This window comes from Tyto alba, unplaced genomic scaffold (assembly GCF_018691265.1).
Source record: "Tyto alba isolate M040663 unplaced genomic scaffold, T.alba_DEE_v4.0 Super-Scaffold_2, whole genome shotgun sequence".
Classification (NCBI taxonomy): Eukaryota; Metazoa; Chordata; class Aves; order Strigiformes; family Tytonidae; genus Tyto; species Tyto alba.
In genome coordinates, this window is record NW_024881282.1 from 23,007,606 (window position 1) to 23,025,767 (window position 18,162).

Consider the following 18,162-nt stretch of genomic DNA (forward strand, 5'->3'; position numbering starts at 1 on the left):
CAAGTGCAGCTGCACAGCCATTTGGTACCAAAGTTGCCCCTTTTCTATATGCTATAAAATTCCATCTTAACAACAAAATGATATTTTCATACATAATTTCATCTTTTCGTATGTAATTTTATATCTGATTTTGAAATGGAGAAACAAGGCTAAATGTAGATCTGTACTGTTGCATGCAATGCTAAATGCTGTATCATATTCTGACAGGCAACAGCTGATCGATGCAGTGCAAGACTCGTATGTGTCCCTACTTACATCAGGCTCAGCAGTGCTACAGCTTTTTAAAATGTGAGTTCTTCCTCCGTGAGTATCCAAAGCATGTGGGCGAGCCCACGTATAATGGTACCTGCAAGCCTGCAAAAATCTAAAACTGGGTTCAATTCTACAAGCTTTTAGTAAAGAAAAGAAAGAGAGCTTCAAATGACTGCTTTAACCTGTGAAAATGGAGGAAGGGGTGTACTTTCATAAATATGAACTAACTTCAGTGTCAGTTTAATTAAGGAAACTCATTTAAATACAACTCAAAGATTTGTACTCTCCAGATGAATATTAACTCTTGTGGTGGATTCACTTCTTGTTTGAAATGTGGTTATCACTAATTGCCTGCGTATATGGGAATGACTTCTGATTATGTCGATAATGGTAGTAGTGTTTTGGGGAAGAGACGTTATTAATTGTCACACATTAAGGACAAAGCAGCTGTTATTATAATTAGGAGTTATATATTTGAGAACAGCAAGATGAGCGTGCTCAGGTCTGTTTGTTTACTTCAAATCTGATTTCTAGCTTGGAGACCACTTACAGGATAAGAACTGCTGCCAGGTGTCCTCTCATCTCCTGCCCCTGAGATTTTTTTTTTATAAATGTGAATGCACCTTTTTGGAAATGAAATGAACAGTATTCCTCCCAGGAAGTGGTTAATCCTGGGGAAGGAATTCCTGAACAATGCATACAGCTTTTTTACTGATGTATGCAGTGTGGTCTCTAACTGAATAACACAAGGAGGTTGGAAGTAAATTTGCACTAGATTAATACTGAATTTATTTTACCTCACCCTATGTTTTCCTCATAATTTCTGGATTTTTCCATGACTTGGTTCTTCCCAGATTTTCTCATTCATTTTTTTCTTTCCGTTTTTTTCTTTCTTTCTTTCCCATGCATACTAACTACATTCTCCCATGCTGCTTCCTATATCAGCACACTCTCCTAGTATGGGTGTCCTCCACCTTCTTTCTCCCCAGGAAGAGCTGCCACAAGCTCCACCAGGTACCACCACCCTTTCCAGGTATCTGAGCATGGGCAGGGGGTAGGGCAGCAGCTTGAAATGGAGATGTGACTAGTGGGGAGAGTGCCTGTGAAGAGCTGTGGTAACACTTCTACCCACACTTTTGAGTGTAAACGATGAAGCAGGACTCTGTGGCAAAGGATCAGGCCCACCAGGTGAGGTGGGAGTAAAGGAAACACAAGAAACTTGGACTGAGGTTTGCTTACATTTTCAGATGGAAGCTAATAAAACATTATTTGACGTCTGAATCTCTTGGATTCCTAATTTATTTCGGCCAGTTTCAGCCAAGTTTGATAAGGCAATAGAAACCTCAAGTATCTCAAGTACCTACCTGTGTCATGAAGGCAGCAGCCAAGTACCCCATGTGTCCCTGGTCAGAAGCACAGGAAGGTGAACTGACTTGCATTATTAGACATCAGAGAAGCCACGCAGGCCCAGGGTGCTCTCAGCAGCCTGGCTTGACCCCATGCAGGAGTTGCTCTTACAGCTGCTGTCATTGCAGGACAAGCTTTCATCAGCTGCCTCACCTTATCGCGGGGAAATCCAGGCAGGTGGTGCCAAGCCTGGGGAAAACAGGCTCCAGCAGCTCTGCAGTGGGAGGCTTGCCTTGTTCATTAAAAGTCTTACCAGGGAAGACAAGGGGGTTTCTCTGTACGCAGGCTGCAAGGCATTCCAACTGGATGGCAGTCATGTCATTGCCTCCCTTTGAGGGAGGACACCCCCGATGTGGGGAGCACCCCAGGGTGTCCCCCAGCTGCGGCCAGGGCTCAGGGTAAGCCCAAACGAGAGTGGCTGCTGGGTCAGGGGGGCAGAGGACATCAGAGCAAACAGGGCAGTGTTTGGACTGCAGTGGTAAGGATTTAGTCCTAGTTTTTCTCAGATGTTTGATAAAGATCTGCATCTGTCTCAGCATTTGCAGGGGTCAGGAGCTGGTAATTCTCTGTCTGGCACAGTAATCCTTTTTGCTTAAACACAAACCCTGGAAACTGTGAAGCTGACATTTCCTACAGCATTTTTACAAAATTCATAGAGAGAGAGTAATCCCCTTATCCTGAGGGCCTTAGAGCTGAGTTTGGTTAAATACAATACCCAGGACAATAGGTCAAGTGCCTGAAATGAAAACATGTCCATCTCTCAGGTCAGTGCGGGAAAGTTCTGTGAAACAAGTATGTGCTGAGGGGGAAAGAAGGTAAAGAAACAGGAGGGAGAGTGTTGTGGTTTAAGCCCAGAGGGTGACTAAGCACCACGCAGTTGCTTGCTCACTCCTTCCCCCTCAGGGATGGGGAGGAGAAAATAAAAGGCTTGGGGATTCAGACAAAGACAGCGAGGGATGACTCATCAATTACGGTCACCGGCAAAAGTCAGACTCCATTGGAGAAGAAAAAGACCATCAGTTTAATTTGAACACCACCACCACCAGTTAGTTTACCAATCAGAGTAAGACAGTGAGAAATATAACCGCTTCTTAAAAAAACACCTTCACCCCACCTCACCTTCTTCCCAAGCTCAACTTTGCCCACAATTTCTCTACCTCCTCCCCCCAGGTAGCACAAGGGGGCAGGGGACGGGGGTTGCGGTCAGTTCATCATCGGCTGTTTCTGCTACTCCTTCCTCCTTCAAGGGGAGGACTCTTCACAACCTTCCCCTGCTCCAGCGTGGTGTCTCTCTCACAGGACACAGTCCTCCACGAACTTTCTCTGATATGAGTCTTTCCCGTGGGCTGCAGCTCTCCACGAAGTGCTCCAGCGTGGGTCCCTCCCATGGGTCACAATCCTCCCAGCAACAGAGTACCCCAGCACGGGCTTCCCCCAGAGTCCTGCCCTTCTTGGGGCACAGCCAGCTGCTCTGGCGTGGGGTCCTCCACGGGCTGCAGGTGGGCATCTGCTCTACCGTGCATCTCCCTGGGCCGAGGGGCACAGCCTGCCCTCTCACCACGGGCTGCAGGGGGGTCTCTGCTCCAGTGTACCTCCCTCCCCCTTCTCCTCCTTCTTTCTTACTCTGACCTCGGTGTTCGCAGAGGTATTTCCCTCACAACTCCAACTCCTCCTCCCAAGTTCCCCTTCTTAAATACGTTATCACAGAGGCACAGCCACTGTTACTAATTGGCTCAGCCCTGGCCAGAGGTGGGTCTGACTTGGAGCTGGGGGAGCTCCTCAACAGGAGCCACCTCTGTAGCCCCCTACCCCGCTACCAAAACCCCACTGCACAAAAACTCAACACAGGGAGGAAATCCCATTTCAGACCTCTAGCCTGTCTGTAGGACTTAATTATGAACGTGTTCTTCACAAAAGAGCAAATGCAGCATAGTTTTTTAAATGAGGATCTTTTTCAGTTGCTTCGGAGACCATGTAGCCTCATTACAAAGTGAAGTTAAGTGCAAAAGGCAGTTTCCGAAGGGAGAAGTCCCTGGGGAAGGAGGCTGCCAGGTGGCCTGCCTGGTGGGAGGCTGTATAACAAATGCTTGCAGGGATCCCTGGAGCAGTCTTTTTCCATGGCTCTTGGGAAGCCAGAAGTGGGTCCTTGTCTCTTGACTGTCTCTCTTCCCTGTTGCACACAAACCTTGTGGAGGCTAACGGTGCACGGGACTCTGTTAATCCCTGAGAAAACATCAGCCCTGCACAGGCAGATAGGCTGGGGACTCAGCTAGCCTTGGCCTCCCCCAGCCACCCCCTCTTTAAACCGAAGTCCCTGTTGGCAAGGAGTTGCCTTCAACATCTGCAGGGTAATCTCAACCCCCCTGATGTCTCTGCAGCTGAACTCAGGCTCAGGGATGCTCAGTGAAACCTTGCCCCAGCAGAAAGCAAAGGGGACAAGGATCGCAAACACTCCCCAAGCCCCACTGGTCAATCAGCTGCAGGCTCTGGCCCCAGTCACTGCACCCCACTGTATAGGGAAGTGTGAGAGTCAAAAGTTTAACAGTAAAACACTGGGGTGTTCCTGAATGGCACCACGAAGCCAGAGCAGCTTGACAGATAAGAAGACAAGAGGATGGCACATGAGATGGCACAGGTTTTAGGATAAGCACTGCGTAAACACTGCTCCTTCCTCTAAGATTTTCAGTTGTCTGCAGTGTGCAGAAATCCCTGACAGGGCTGAGCCCTGTTCTCACTGCCCCTTTTCTCTGTGGCTGCTGGACTGAGCTGCCCTCAGGAGAGAAGCTGCAGCCAGTGTGCCACTGCTGCTCGCTTGCCTGCTGAAGCGCTTGCTGAAGTGTTCTCCTGCCTTGGAGCTTGTCACAGTCACTGTTATAATTTTGCCTTCTTCCACTTCATTTGCAATATCACTTTCTGGATGAGAGTCCCTGCCATTCAGAGCTGCTGATAAGCCCCACTGTCAATCATATCTCCACAAACCTCATTATTCTTCATCCACATGAGTGTCAGTTCCCTGGCTGTGACTCTACGGCTGTTGTTTTCCCCCTCATTCATAGCTATGTTTTTTTCCCCCTCACACACTTGCACGCAATGAATTTTCCCTGAAAATTACCCACTGTAGCTCTTCCAGCAGCCGAATGCCACAAGTAACAGCAGCTCTACTGTAAACCAGATATTTTCTTTAGTGCTATTATCTAATCTTACTCTGAGGAAATCTAGCTGATACCATGATAAAGCTGAGCTGGTCCTGTTTTCAATTTATCTTGATTTTGACAGTTCCCAGCTCTCCCAGCAGGAGATGCACAGAAAGGCATTTGCATGCCTGTAGATCTACCATTGCTCCAGCAGTTCTGCCTTGACTCAGACTGGGCTTGACTGTGCTCTGTATTCCCTGGTCACTGTTTACAGTGCATCCTAAGCTGTGAGATTTCAAAAGAGGCAATCCTAGCAGAAACTAACTTTCTGTTAAGAAATTACTCTGTTCTCCTCTGTCTGATTTGTCACAGGTCCAAACAGTGATGGCTGGAGGGAATGGGTGCAGTTTTCTACTGCTGATTTGCAAAGCCCTGGTGAAAATCAGACAAGGAGGCAGCTGAGGAGGCTGTCTTTGGGTATGATTTTACAGCCCCCTACTCTGATCATTGCATTGCTAACAACATGTACAATGGGAATGTCCAGCATGTCTGGCAAGGTCCATAACCCTCTTGTGCAAATGCCTCACTGCAATGCCATCACAGAGCCGACCTGCCTAAGTCCCCAGAAAAGGCCTGGCTCCCCAACAGCATAAACACCTTCACACGCAAAGCTCCCGTTTTGAGTGCGTTTGAGTTTTACTGTTCACCATGCAGCAACATTCAGTGCATCAGAAACTGAAATCACGAGCCTTGGAAAAGCTGTGAAGCACCTTCAGCCCTTACTTTGGCTAGTGTGAAGAAAACATACAGAGCCATACTCCCCCTTCCCACTGAGAATATGTTCCTGAAAAGCGTGAATGTTACCCACGCAATGGATAGAGAAGCAGTTTTTCCCATCAGAATTGACGAGCAAATCGTTGTTTGAAATGATCTTGGTTACTTTATCTATGAGACTAAGTGCCCAAGCGTTATCCTCCATTTCTGTCCTTCATGCTGGATTGACCTGACTGACGTTGATTCATCTGAGGAAGATGATGCTGAATGTGGCTGTTCAGAAAGAGGCATCAAAAACACTCACAGCAGAAGTTGCGTGCAGGGTGTTCATTCTCATGGATAAAGCAGCCAAGAAAGTGGACTGCCTGTGTCCTCCCCAGGTGATGATCTGGACAATCCTGATCCTGAATCTTCATTTTCTACATCATTTTACACTGTTCTTGTGTATGTAATCTGTATTTCTTAAGTCTCTGACACATCCTCCTCTGCTTCATTAATTCTAAGGGGAAAAAAAAAAGTGAATTCAGTCACTTTACCAGTGAGGCTGAACACTTGATGTAACATTTCTGAGAGCAGTCTCGCTACTGCTTTTTAATAGTTACATCTTCCTCCTCCTCTCTCTCCTCCTCATGAATCAAGAGTCAATCAAGGTGAAAGATGGAGAAGGCAGTAGTGGGGATGGTTGGTGCAGCAGGGGCTTGAATGATCGGTGGCGAATGCCCAAAGTGATGCAGAGGGGCATGACAGAGAAAGGGGTGCTGCTGGGCTGCCAGAGGAGGGTTGGGTGCATGCATATCCCTAATGAGGCTTTCACAAGCTGTTAAATGTACATCCAGGTCCTTCTTCCTACCCATGGTTTCTGAACAGGGGAATATCTCTGCTTTCTGTACAGGTAGTTCCCTTCTCTTTCCGCTGATCATTCCAGACAACTCTGTGACACGTGTCCTTGCTTTCTGCCCTTTGTTTCGGTGTGTTTCCGGGCAGCTGGAGAGGCAACGTGGCTGGTGTGCAATGTTACATTACACAAAGGCCATTGCACCCCCCAGTCTACAGCCCTTCTGCCGCTCCGCTCCCTTATTTGTGGAAGTGCAACTGTTTGTTACATTGCACAGGGTCTGTTTTTCTAAAACTATTTTCTCGACATTTTCAAAACTGCATCTCAGTTTCCTAAACCAGCCTGCAGCGTGGGCTGTGAGTTCTAACACTCAGGCAAACTGATGTTAGGTGGAGCAGGGGCTCCCACTGGCCGTCCTTCCTCTCGCCCACTCCTTCCCACCCCGTTCCTTGTGCAGCCCTCCAGCCGTGCACGCGGGGAGGAAGGAGAGCCGGCCTGGCCATTGGGTAGGGAAGGTTTTCTGGGGAACCATCTGCCTTTTAGAGAGCAGAGCTGCATGATACAGCTGAGTGAATCTAAGCAGCTCCGCTGAAAGCTGAAGTCCTTCTCCTCTTCATTCCATGTCCTTTCCTGTTCCTGCTCTCCCCACCCCATGTACCGACGCTGGCACGCACTGAGCCCCTTCATGGGGCAGTTCAGTTGATTGACTTGGCAGAAAATGAACCTCCCCCCACCACCAAAAGACTCCCTGAGGCAGCCCTCAGCCCACTCAGCTACTGGTTCCGCAGGTCTTGCCTCCTGCCTTCCATCCCCAGTGGTACTGCAGCCCTGTTGCTGATGCAGCTCCGTACTCTAACTCAGGACAAGGTGAATCACATGGCTTTTGCTGGCGTATTAGGTTTTTTTTTTTTTTTGCGATGCGGGGTGGTTCAGAGCAGCTCCAACAAGTGCAGGAGAGCAGGACTGAGGTCCTGCTGTGCAATGATGGCCAGGGAGGTTTGAGCGGGGCTCGGGCATGGGTTCCACAAGCAGCGGGGCTGGGGCAAACGAGAGAGCAGGCTGGCTGGCTGGGGCTGGAGGTGTGGGGAAAGGAGGGACTGGAGAATCAGACCTGCCCACCCACGGTCAGCAAGGTGCAACTTGGGCACAGCGTGTCCCTCACCTGATGGCAGCAGCCCCATCTGTGCAAGCAGCCACCAAAGTGCACTCCAGGCTTGGCATCGGAGCTTCTTGTTTTCCTGTTCTGAGCTCTGCCAGTCTCTAAATCCCACCGTCTGGCAGAGGAGTTGGAGGGAGGTGTTTCTCCTGGAATGTGATCATCCTGTTGTCTTTCACACTGCTATTTGAATAGGAATTGTCTGGATCTAAGGAGCCTCCGTTTTCTGTGGCTCAAAAGGCACTGGATGCAGGCCTGCAAACAGATTGCTGACTACATATAGGCAGTTGCATATTTGTATATGTATGCATGCATGTATGCAACTGCATAAATCCATGAGAATTCATAAAATGCAGAGTGACACTGGTCAGGCTATCACAACAGATGAGTTTTCCTCTACTGTAATGTTTCCTCAATACAAATTGAAAAAAAAAGGAAGAACTGTATATATGTTACTTAAATTGTGCAATCTTTTCTCATGATGATTAGAAATATGCACACGAAAGGTCCCCTTTGTCCAAGCAAATGTGCTCAATTATATTTATTCAGATAGGAAGCCGAGGTGTTAAACAAGCTGCCATTTTTGTCTGACCACAATTACTTTTCTTCATGGCTGGGATTCCTCAGGTCTCATGGGACAGATTTCTTCCATGGTGTCATTCACAAGAGCTCACATCAAACTGCTTTATCATCTGTCTGCAGTGTTTCACTGCTATTATCAAGCAGTAACACAGCTCAGAGAGACAACTATTGTGATCCCAGAAGACTTTGAATTTATGGCTTGAAATAATCCAAGCCATTTGAAAAGAGTATTTGAAGTCATCCTCACCACTTGGTTTTACCCTACTCAAAAATGAGCAAGTTACTGATGTTAGCATGGCTAATGCAATATGTTTTTGCAGGATTTTCAGCCACTAGTAATTTGAGTGTACAAGATAGCCCTCATAATTTGAATGAAAGAGCAATCAACTAATCGACTTGGTAGATTAAGTTGATATTTTGCTGGCAAGACTGCTTTACATGATAGATTTGCCCTGGCTACAGCCTTTTATTTCTCATTAAATTAGCCAGCCAACACTCACAGATGAGCGAATAAATTGGTTTAGCTGTAATTTATATAGAGCTCCACTACATCTTTACAGCACAGGTTTATCTGGGGGGTTGTGACAAACCAGTCTCTCTGATGAGAAGAGCAGCAGTCACAAAGCCAGCTCCTCACTGGTTACTGAGACACTGTTGTCCCACTTTAAGAGTTGTCCCACTTAAATTACACTGGTAACAGTTTAAGCGACACAGTCACCCCTCGTGTTGATGCAATAGAAAAGAGCTATTCAAGGCCAGGAGATATCTAAGACAGTATCAGACAACTTCGTTCTGGGACAAGTATGTCAGCACTTGAGTTTAAGCTGGTGTAACCAAAGTTTAAGGTGGCACTTAAATACAAGTAGTTGGTAGGGTTACAGAAATTCTCTAAATAAATAAATAGAAAAAAAAAACAAACAGCAAAAAAATCATACTTTCAACTGCCGTCGTTTTGCTGATAAAATGTGTGTGGGCCAGACCTGGAAGGTTACGGAAGATTTCCCTTTGGAGACAGTAGCTTAAGCATCTTACCCAGGCAGAGCCGGGCACTGGGCTGCAGACAGGCTGTCAGCTCCGGGAATCGTGTGTCCGTGCCCCCAGGCAGCACCCCCGAGCCCCTCTCCCCGCCTGCCCTCTCTGCCTCTCACCTACCCACCGTCTTACCAGGGCTGGCCGGGCAGCCCTCAGCTTTGCCGGGTGCCCTCAGCAGCGCTCGTGCTCCCGGCAGTGCAGCCCGGGAGCTGCTCCGTGGACCCTCCCTTGTGCAGATCCGAGCTGCATCCTCCCTGGTACAAAAACCTTTTCAAAATCTTCTGGAGCTAATAGCCTTAATACGATGCAGCTTCATTTAAGCATGTGGAGGTGAGGGGGGGCTGTTTTTGTTTTTTTTTTTTTCCTGACTTTCATTGTTCCCAGGTAATCTGTAAAGCTGAATACTGATTGTGCCTCTTACCTATTTCTGCAGAGAAATAAGCCTGGTGCAGCCTTCTGGCATCACCAGCTTTGTATTTACCACTAAGTAAACAGAGCCAGGAACTGCTCTCTGATCCCGAGGCCAAGTGACACAGACTGGCTATATCCATGCTGCATAGTGCTTGATCCTGCTCTCCCATCTGGTGTCCCTGTGGCCCCAAGACATTTGTATTAATGTGTAGAAATGTTCCTTCTATTTTTTCTTTTTTCTTTTTTTTTTTTTTTTTTTTTTAATTTATGCCATCTGAACTAATGTAATAGCCGTCCTGCAGCCCACAAGAACCGTGTTTTATCGCATGAGAAGAGGTTTGTATTGCATGAATTGGGGTGGGGCAGGAGGGAAGTTTGTGGCTGCGAAGCCTCCGAGACAGAGCTGGAAGACCACGTAGGGTGAAGGAAACGGGAAGCAGCGCAGTCCCATCTCTGCTGCTTGCTGGGAACCGTCCCTCCTGCGTGCCTCCCCCCAGGCTGTGCCCAGGCACCGTCTTGCTGCGACAGGTTATGTGGCCTTGGCCAGGACTGTGCCCTGGAGCATGCTAACAGCTAAGCAGTGTAAATGATGAGCAGTCCGGCTTGGTCTGCGGTGGTCCCACCGTGTCCATCAGGGCAAACACAGCCACTGAGATGCCCTGGCGCTCGTTTAAACACAAGGGATGGAGCCTGGATGCGCAGCGACGGGTGTCTCCGCTGTGCCACCCATTCATGCCCTTACGGCGGGGGGGGGGGGAAGGCTTGGGGGGGGCTCGTTGGGTCAACCACAGCCAAGGGATGTGGCTGCTCCGTTCCCCAGTTCCATCAGGGCCGTATCCAGACCGGTGTGCTCACAGGCAGGCTGTCCCCGCTCTCCCCCACGGGCTCCTCGCTGCCTCCTGTTTCCAGGTCCATGCGTGGGGCTCTTCTGCCACCTCTCTGTAGCTGCAGCAGCTTGTTCCTAAGCACGTCAACAAAGCGGTTTCGGCTTGAAGCTGTGTTTGAAACCGCTCTGCCTACACTTATAAAAGCCATCCACTGCTTCAGTTTCTCATCATTTTCTTTTACTCTTTAGAGCCTAAGCAACAATTTCTTGTTCTATCTTCTGTTTGCTGGAGTTGCGTAAGGAATCTTTCATTGTACATTTGCTTGGGCTACAGATCTCTCTTCCAAAAGCTGAAGAAGAAACAAGTTTATGTGAATTATCTACAGCAGATAATTTCACTTCTGCGCAAAATCTAAAAATAAAGTGGAACCCACATTCTACAGTTAAGTAGCTTTTAATTAGGTGTGATAATAGCATGAATTATCTTTTAGAGTGCAATAGCTCTGTGATCAGAAGTCAAGTGCTGGGAGTGATAATTGTTTGCAAAAATGTTCTATTGAGGGAATAAATGCAATGCTGACATGCATTTTTTTTTTCATATAATATTTTTCATATTTTTGTAAATATAATAATTGGTCTTGGCAGGCTGATTAATATTTTGCATAAATTTGGGTATTGTTCCTGTTTTAATACAGCCAGTGGGTCCTTTTGAGTACTGATGTAAAAAGAGGGCAATGAAAGCCTGTAAGTACCCGTCATCAGTGTTTTCATGGTGATGCCTTTGGACAAGACAAACGGTACTGTTACTTCTTGCAAATTAATGGCTGAGGTGCTGGATGGTTTTGTTCACTTCCTTGGGACCCCCCCCCCCCCCCCCCCCCGCCTTATTTTATCATAGATAAGCTCAGGGTTTGAACATAAATAATATTCTGAATTGTGAGCCAAGCTGCGGCCACGTCTCCTGTCCTGCCTGGGGGCTGGAAAGCTCTGGCAGAGCTCGTGGGGGGGTTTCATGCCCTAAACCACCACAGCTAAACCTGCCTGTGCCTGTTTCATCAGGGTCCACCTTTGTGCCAGTCAGAGGGGTGCTCTCAGTGACTTTACCCGCTGAGATGCTTTATCTTCATTGTCTTTGTAACTCAATTGTAGCATTTAGTCCAGCGTGGTGGGGCTGGGGGTGGGGAACACAGCTTTTTTTTTTTTTCAGCAGGGAAGACAAACCTTAAAGCAAGGTCCTTTAAGGATAAGAGACTCACTTATGGTGCCACAGGGATGGTACTTGGCACTTCAGACTGTAGACAGATGCGAGCACAGTGTGTTTGAGCACAGGCAGAAATAAGGAAGTTATTGAATGCCTGGGAAGGAAGGATATATCCTGTGACAGTGACTATCCTGCCGTACGAGGCTGTGACAGCAGCCAGATCAGACAGGCACTGGGTGAGGGAAGTCTTTCCCCAACGCTATACTGGATCCCAGCTGCCGAAGGGCCAGGCTGGAGCTGGGATGCAGACCATGGACATATCTGCCCAGGTCTCCCCAGACTCCTGGGCACGTCTCATGCCTCCGTGTGTATGTCCTGAGCTCCTGGCTCTTCTCCTGGTGCCCCCAGCCGTCGCTGTGGGGGCTCCCAGGCGGGAGGGTGATGTGTGGCATCTGGCCGGCCTCGCGAACCCCTTCGCCGCCTCCTCCTGAACAGACCTTCATGCATTTGCCCAGAGGACTTCGTAAAAATTAATTGAGTTGGCCAGCATTAGACACAGATCATAAAACTCCCGTCTGATCTCGTGCCTGCTGCTGATGGTAACAGCTGATCGGAACAATGAGCGCTGGCTCGTCGGGAATATAACAATTTGCAGAGAGATAGCTGTAACACAGGCTGTACGTGTAGATAAGGCTTTAAACATACAATAAAGAGCCTCTGCCTATATCGCAAAGCTTGCTTCCCTAACGGGAGTAAACCCCCTGGGCAAGAGTTTAAGCGCGGCAAAAGCGATGGAGATTACCGTCTGAGTTACAAGTTTTGCTGAAGAGCGCAGCTGTGTGTCTGCTTATTTATTTATTTATTTTCTTGCTCATTTTAAAGTGAAAGAGAAAAATGATCTCGGGGCGAGGGAGAAGTGGAGAGCGGCCAGGCAAGGAACAGAAAGCCTGGCCACAAACAAGTCCCATTTCTGTCTGATGTAATTTGAGGCACCACTACACCTTCCCCAGCCGGCGCTGACCCGTACCTGCATTCCCAGGAAAATCCCCCATTCAATAATCCACCACAACACCCCCCCCGTCTCCCACCCGCGTGCTTACCGGCTGTGAATTTCCACGCCTGATCGTGGCAATCCCCACGGAAAGCAGGCAGGGACCGCAGCGCCCCGCGCCTGCAGCCGCGACGACTTTCTCTCTCACCTCGACCGCCGTGCCTGCGTGTCCCCCGGGCGGCTCCCTGGGCGGGCTGGGGGTGACCCGCGGTCCCGCGTGGGGGGGGGGGGGTGTGTGCCCCACCCGGGGCGGCGGCGCAGGGCGCGGCGCGGTCCCGCAGGGGGCGCTGCTGGGCGGGGCGGCGGCGGCGGCGGCTGGTGGGCGGCTGCGCCCCGCCGCTATATAAACACGGGCCGCCCGCCGCTCCGTCCTGCCGGCGGGAGGAGGCGGCACCGGCACCGGCACCCACGGCACGGAGGCAGGTGGGCGCCGCGCATCCCCCGTCCCGACCTCCGCTCCCCTCCGCAAAGGGCTTGGGCTGGGCTGGGCTGGGGTGGGGTGGGGTGGGGTGTCCGTCCCGGTTCCCCTCCCCGCCGCGACTTGGTGGCCGCAGCGCTGCTCCTCCGGGGTGGGTGTACCGTGGGGGGGGGTGTCCACGCTTTCCGCCCCCCCCCCTACCCCGGCGGTTCGTGGGGTCCCGGCTGCTCCGCGGGAGGGGGACGGGACGCAGGTAAAAAGCTCTCAGAGGTGGGGGAAGGCGGGCGCCGGGCCCGCGGCAGCTCTGTGGGCTGCTCCACGCCGCGACCTGCCGTGAAGGGGCGAGTTTGGGGCGGCCGGACAGCGAAACGAGCCCGGTTTGTTGAGATGGGTAATCCGTATTATCTCAAAGTTTTGAAGATGCTATTAAATGGACTGGCTCGAGTTGGGCATCGCTGTCCGGGCGAAGACTGAACCAGCCTGGGTTATGCCAGCGGTGTGTTACCGGCGTGACCGTGCCACGGGGAGCCGGGTCCCCGAGTGGTCTGGGGGGGCTGACAGCAGGGCTGAAGGCTCGGCACGGGTGGGGGGAGAGTTTGGGGCAAGTACCGAGTCGCAGCAGCCCGCCAGCTCATGGGGCTGAAGCTGATCTCATTCTCTGACTCTTCCATGGAGTTAAACAGTATCTTGTTATTTTTGATAAGAATGATGAAAGATAAAGCTGTGAATGATAAGCTGGTGTTTCGGTATGAAGGGAAGGATAACAAGTCTGTAGAAGATAGGGCAGCAGGTCCAGCTCTCCCTACTCAGATAAAGCATCTCTGCTAGAAGAGCTGTTCCTCTAGGTCGGTTGTTTCCAGCTCTGTTAGGTGAATCTGGGTACCTTTTTCTCTTCCTCGCTGCCTTTGCCTCTGCTTCTTTCTCCCTGGTCCCTGTCACTGCGTCCCGCAGGTACCAGCACACTGTGCTTCAGCCTTCGTGCCAGCCTGTGCTCCCTACAGGCACCTCTGCCAGGGAGCCAGTGATCCCTGATCACTCTAAACATGAAAAGAGCAAGCCAGTAGGAGCCTTGGCATTTATCATTGCATTAAAAACGTCAAAGATCAAAAAATTAATAAATATTTCTCAGCAGGTCAAGCATTCAAAATATTTACTGATATTAAGGCAGCGGTAGCAAAATAATTAAATGTCAAGTGTTTGTGTACAGGTTAACTTTGCAATGGATGACTGCATTAAGGAGGCACTTGGCAGCAATTGAGCTGGATATAACGTGATGCATAAATGCCTTGTTTTGGTTTGTCTGATTTAATACAGGAATTGTTTTATGCTTTCTACTTTCAGTGCTGTGTTTGTGGGTTTTATTGTTTCTCATCCCCAGTTTCAAGCAGGGAATGTGGGCTTTTCTGTATCTCCTGCTGCATAAACTCTTTACCAGTCTGCCCTTTTCCAATTCAATTAAATATACCCAGCTACTTGTCTCCTACCTCTGCAATCTGTTGTGGAGAGCAGTGCAGCCTGTGCTGCAGGAGAGTGATAGCAGTGAGCTACATGTATGCAAATGAGGCTTAACTTCTCACTCTGCTTTATTTATCATCACCTTAATTTCTGCAGAATAAAGTCCTACTTTAAGGTACAAAAGCAGGATTCTGTAAGTGATCCTTTGAGTAATGCACTGAGTTTGGAAATCGCTGCCTGAGATGAGGGGGGAGACTTTTGAGAAAATCTTTGTGCAGCTGTGTCCATATGATTTATTTGAAGTAGCTTTTGATATGATACCATGTATTTCCTTATGCTCATCTCCTTAAGGACTGAGATAGGTATTGGCTACTGGTCTAACAAATTCCAGTGTAGCTTTGGGTCAGATTAGTTTTTTTGTTTCTCTACAGCAAAGCTTCTTCTATGGTAAAGTTGTTTTGTGTGTGTGTGTTTTTTTTTGTTTTTTTTTTTTTTTTTTCTTTTTTTAGGGTGTTGTCTGTTGTGTTAGTGATAGTAACTGTGATGAACAAGAAAGCAGCTTAAAACTCCTGGCCTAAATTTTTGGACTGTGTATTTCTATGCAAAATACATTTATGGTATAGTAAGCAATGCTAGATATTTAGGAAGATGGTGAGGAGAGCTAGCAGCACATCTACTGCAGAAACGCAGTTCTTCACATCTATAAAGCACAACAGCACATCAGAGGCTGTGCGGGGAGCTCCGAATCCAGTGAGAAATAGTCCTCCCTCCTAATAAGTTAGGAAAAACAAGACTTTCAGCTTTTAGTGTGCATTCTCTATTTCCTAAGTTCATGCAGGAAGCACTAGAAATCATTGTAGGACAGAGGACTGCAGCCAAATTTGCAGGCTCCAGTGAAATGTGCTCTCTCTGGAGAGTCGTATAAGGGTAGATGAAGTGAAGCACAATACAGTAGAGACTCATACACAGTGGTCGTTTTAATATTTGATGGAACACTCTGAAGGAGAAAAGATCTAGGCATAGTAACGGGCAACTCGGTAAAGATATTTGCCGAATCACCAGCAACAAGCAGTGCAAGAGGATCTCTCCCCATCCACCCCTGGCTGGATGCTGAGGTTTGCTAAAAAGACTACTGAGGCACAGATGATTTAGCAAATGCTTTCCCTACACAAGTGTTGCATTGTATCGTATTATTTATAGTAATACTGACCTTGTTTAAATGAAACTTCTACTAAACACTCTGCAGTCGGCTTTGTTAAAGTTGTAAGTAGCTGCAAGTGGAAAGAAAGTAGCAAAGAGCAGCAAAACTAAAGTGAGTGATGGTTTGTTTTGTGCCTGAGCTTGCTATTGCAAACTCAAACCTGTTGAAACACTCTTTCTTCAGGAAAATAATTCTGATTTTTTTTTTTTTTTTTTTTTCCCATAACTTATTCTGACAGTTTCCTAATATAGCATCCTCATGAGCCTGGGAACACTATCTCCTTCTGTTGCCGGGGATGCATTTGATACTTTGCTCTCTGAAAACTGTGTTTATTCTGTCCATTGCCATTATATGGTGTTATCTCGCTATTCTGGATTTTCCAGTGGGGTACTGGGAAGACGATAAGGTCCAGCACTTCACCCAAGGTCACCAGAAAGATCTCCAGAGTACAGCTAAATGCTGTAACCACCTGACTGTCCCCTGGCATTGGTTTCATGAGAAAGACCTACTTAATGAGGGTTTGTAGGGTGTGAAGCAAGAGGGGAAATGATTACCTGTTATAAATTACTGTAACTTCACAACCAAGTGATTTATGCCAATTGAAGTTCTGTCACATGTTACTCTGTTATGATTCAGAACTAGGTTAGTATTTTGCAGCCAAAAGGCATATCTGTAAAACACTTAAAACGTCTGAAAAATAGGTCTTCAGTATGTGAAGGCTGTTTAAAAGACTATTTATGCAGTGACGTTAGTAATTTATTTAAGGAATTCTATTTTCTTTTCCAATTAAGTGGCTACAAAGCTGGCAGTCAAACAGGTTCAAAGCTCCTGGGATAGTGAATCTTCACTTTACAGGGCAGGAACTGTTTTCTGCTCAAGGAAAAGTTATTTCTGCTTTTGTGGCATGGTGTGGCACACCAGGTACTGCTGCACAGAAAGTGGCATCAGTGGTGCACTGGCTGGAAGTCAAGGACCCCCAAGTTTATGTTCCTGTATAAGGGTGGTAAAGTTGGCTTAAGCCTGTGCCTTAGCTTCTCCTCCAAAAACTGAAAGGAGTATGCTGGCCCACTCGTGAAGGGCATTTGGGGTCTGTGGATGGAGCAGTCCATTTTGTTTCAGCAGAGGCATCCACATCGAAAGTCTCTGCAAATGACTTAATCCCCAGAAGCATCTGGTACAGCAGCAGTTCCCAGGCTTTTGCTGTTAGTGACATCATGTACAGATCAGTGATTTTTATGCAATCCTCAAAACTAGCAAAAGCATCAGCTGAAAATATTCTTTGGATTCCCCTCCCAGCCTGTAATCATGACTCTTCATTCAGATGATGGGATAATACAGGTTGATGTTGCTTATATGAGCCTGAGGGCTATTCTGCCCTGAGATAAAGTTCTTTGAAACAGCTAGTGCATGGGATGCAAAGCTAAAAGAAAGGCATAACTTGTTCTTCTTTGCACAGCTGTGAGTTTTGCTTCATGGGCATAATCACCAAACACTTACAGGGGAATGTCTTCCCTTTGAAATCATAGTCAAAAAGTAAACAAGCATATAAACCACATGCTGGTCTAATTAGTTTATCTAGTAAGATTTACTTTTTGAATTTTAACTATTTGATACCTTATCCTAAATGATTTGGCTTTTGTGTTTGTTATGCCCACAAGGTGCTGTAAGTTATGGCAAAATGCTAAGGCTGCCAAAAAGCCAGCCTGGCAGGCAAGGATAGCTTGAACAGAGATGTTCCAATAGTGCTTTTGCCCTCTGGCATGTGTTGTCGCTGCCAAGTTTTGCATGGGGCACGTGGAACAACAACAACCCTTTAAAAGACACGAATTTTTTTCAGTCCAGGGCAATCCTCATAATAATTCTCAAGTTTATCCTGCCAGAAAAATTCAGAGGGAGCAGATGACTCCCAAGTAATGTATTTCTCTGCTACAGGGTACGTTAGTGTTACTGAGGAAGAATTAGATTTGATGGGGGGGAGAAGTAAAGCTTTGTATTAAGCATTTCCAAGCTTGATGCAGTTTGCTCATGCCAGAATGTTGGGAGGGATCGTGATGTGCACAGGGAAACCTGGCAGGATGTTGAGCACAGGTAAGATGTTAAGAAGTAAATTACACTTCGGTGTGCTCTCAGGATGAATGTGTTCCTTCTGGTCTACCAGATCACCAAGATTTTAGGTTCTTCTCTTGCTGCTATGATGAAAGGTTTTTAGCTATTGGTGCAATATAATAGTGAGGCTTTAAAATGGGAAAAACAGTAAAACAATCTCTGGAAACAATCTATATGAGCCTTGGTGAAATCTAACAGCTGCATGCACAAGACTAGAAATGTTACGGGGATCAGGAGCAAGTGCTTACGGCAGGGTTGTGGTATCACGGTCAGAATCTGGATACATTGTTTGGGATTTAATGCTGTGAGGATCAAAACAGG

The 18,162-nt window shown here is 47.8% G+C and overlaps 1 protein-coding gene across 1 annotated transcript in view; it reads left to right on the forward strand.

Moving 5' to 3' along the window:
* Nucleotides 1–13,074: 13,074 nt before the first annotated feature.
* Nucleotides 13,075–18,162, forward strand: part of MTUS2 (microtubule associated scaffold protein 2) — a 322,948-nt gene continuing 317,860 nt past the window's right edge. The window contains exon 1 of the mRNA XM_032982805.2: nt 13,075–13,084. The gene's annotated coding sequence lies outside the window, so the exon portion shown is untranslated. The remainder of the gene's footprint in view (nt 13,085–18,162) is intronic.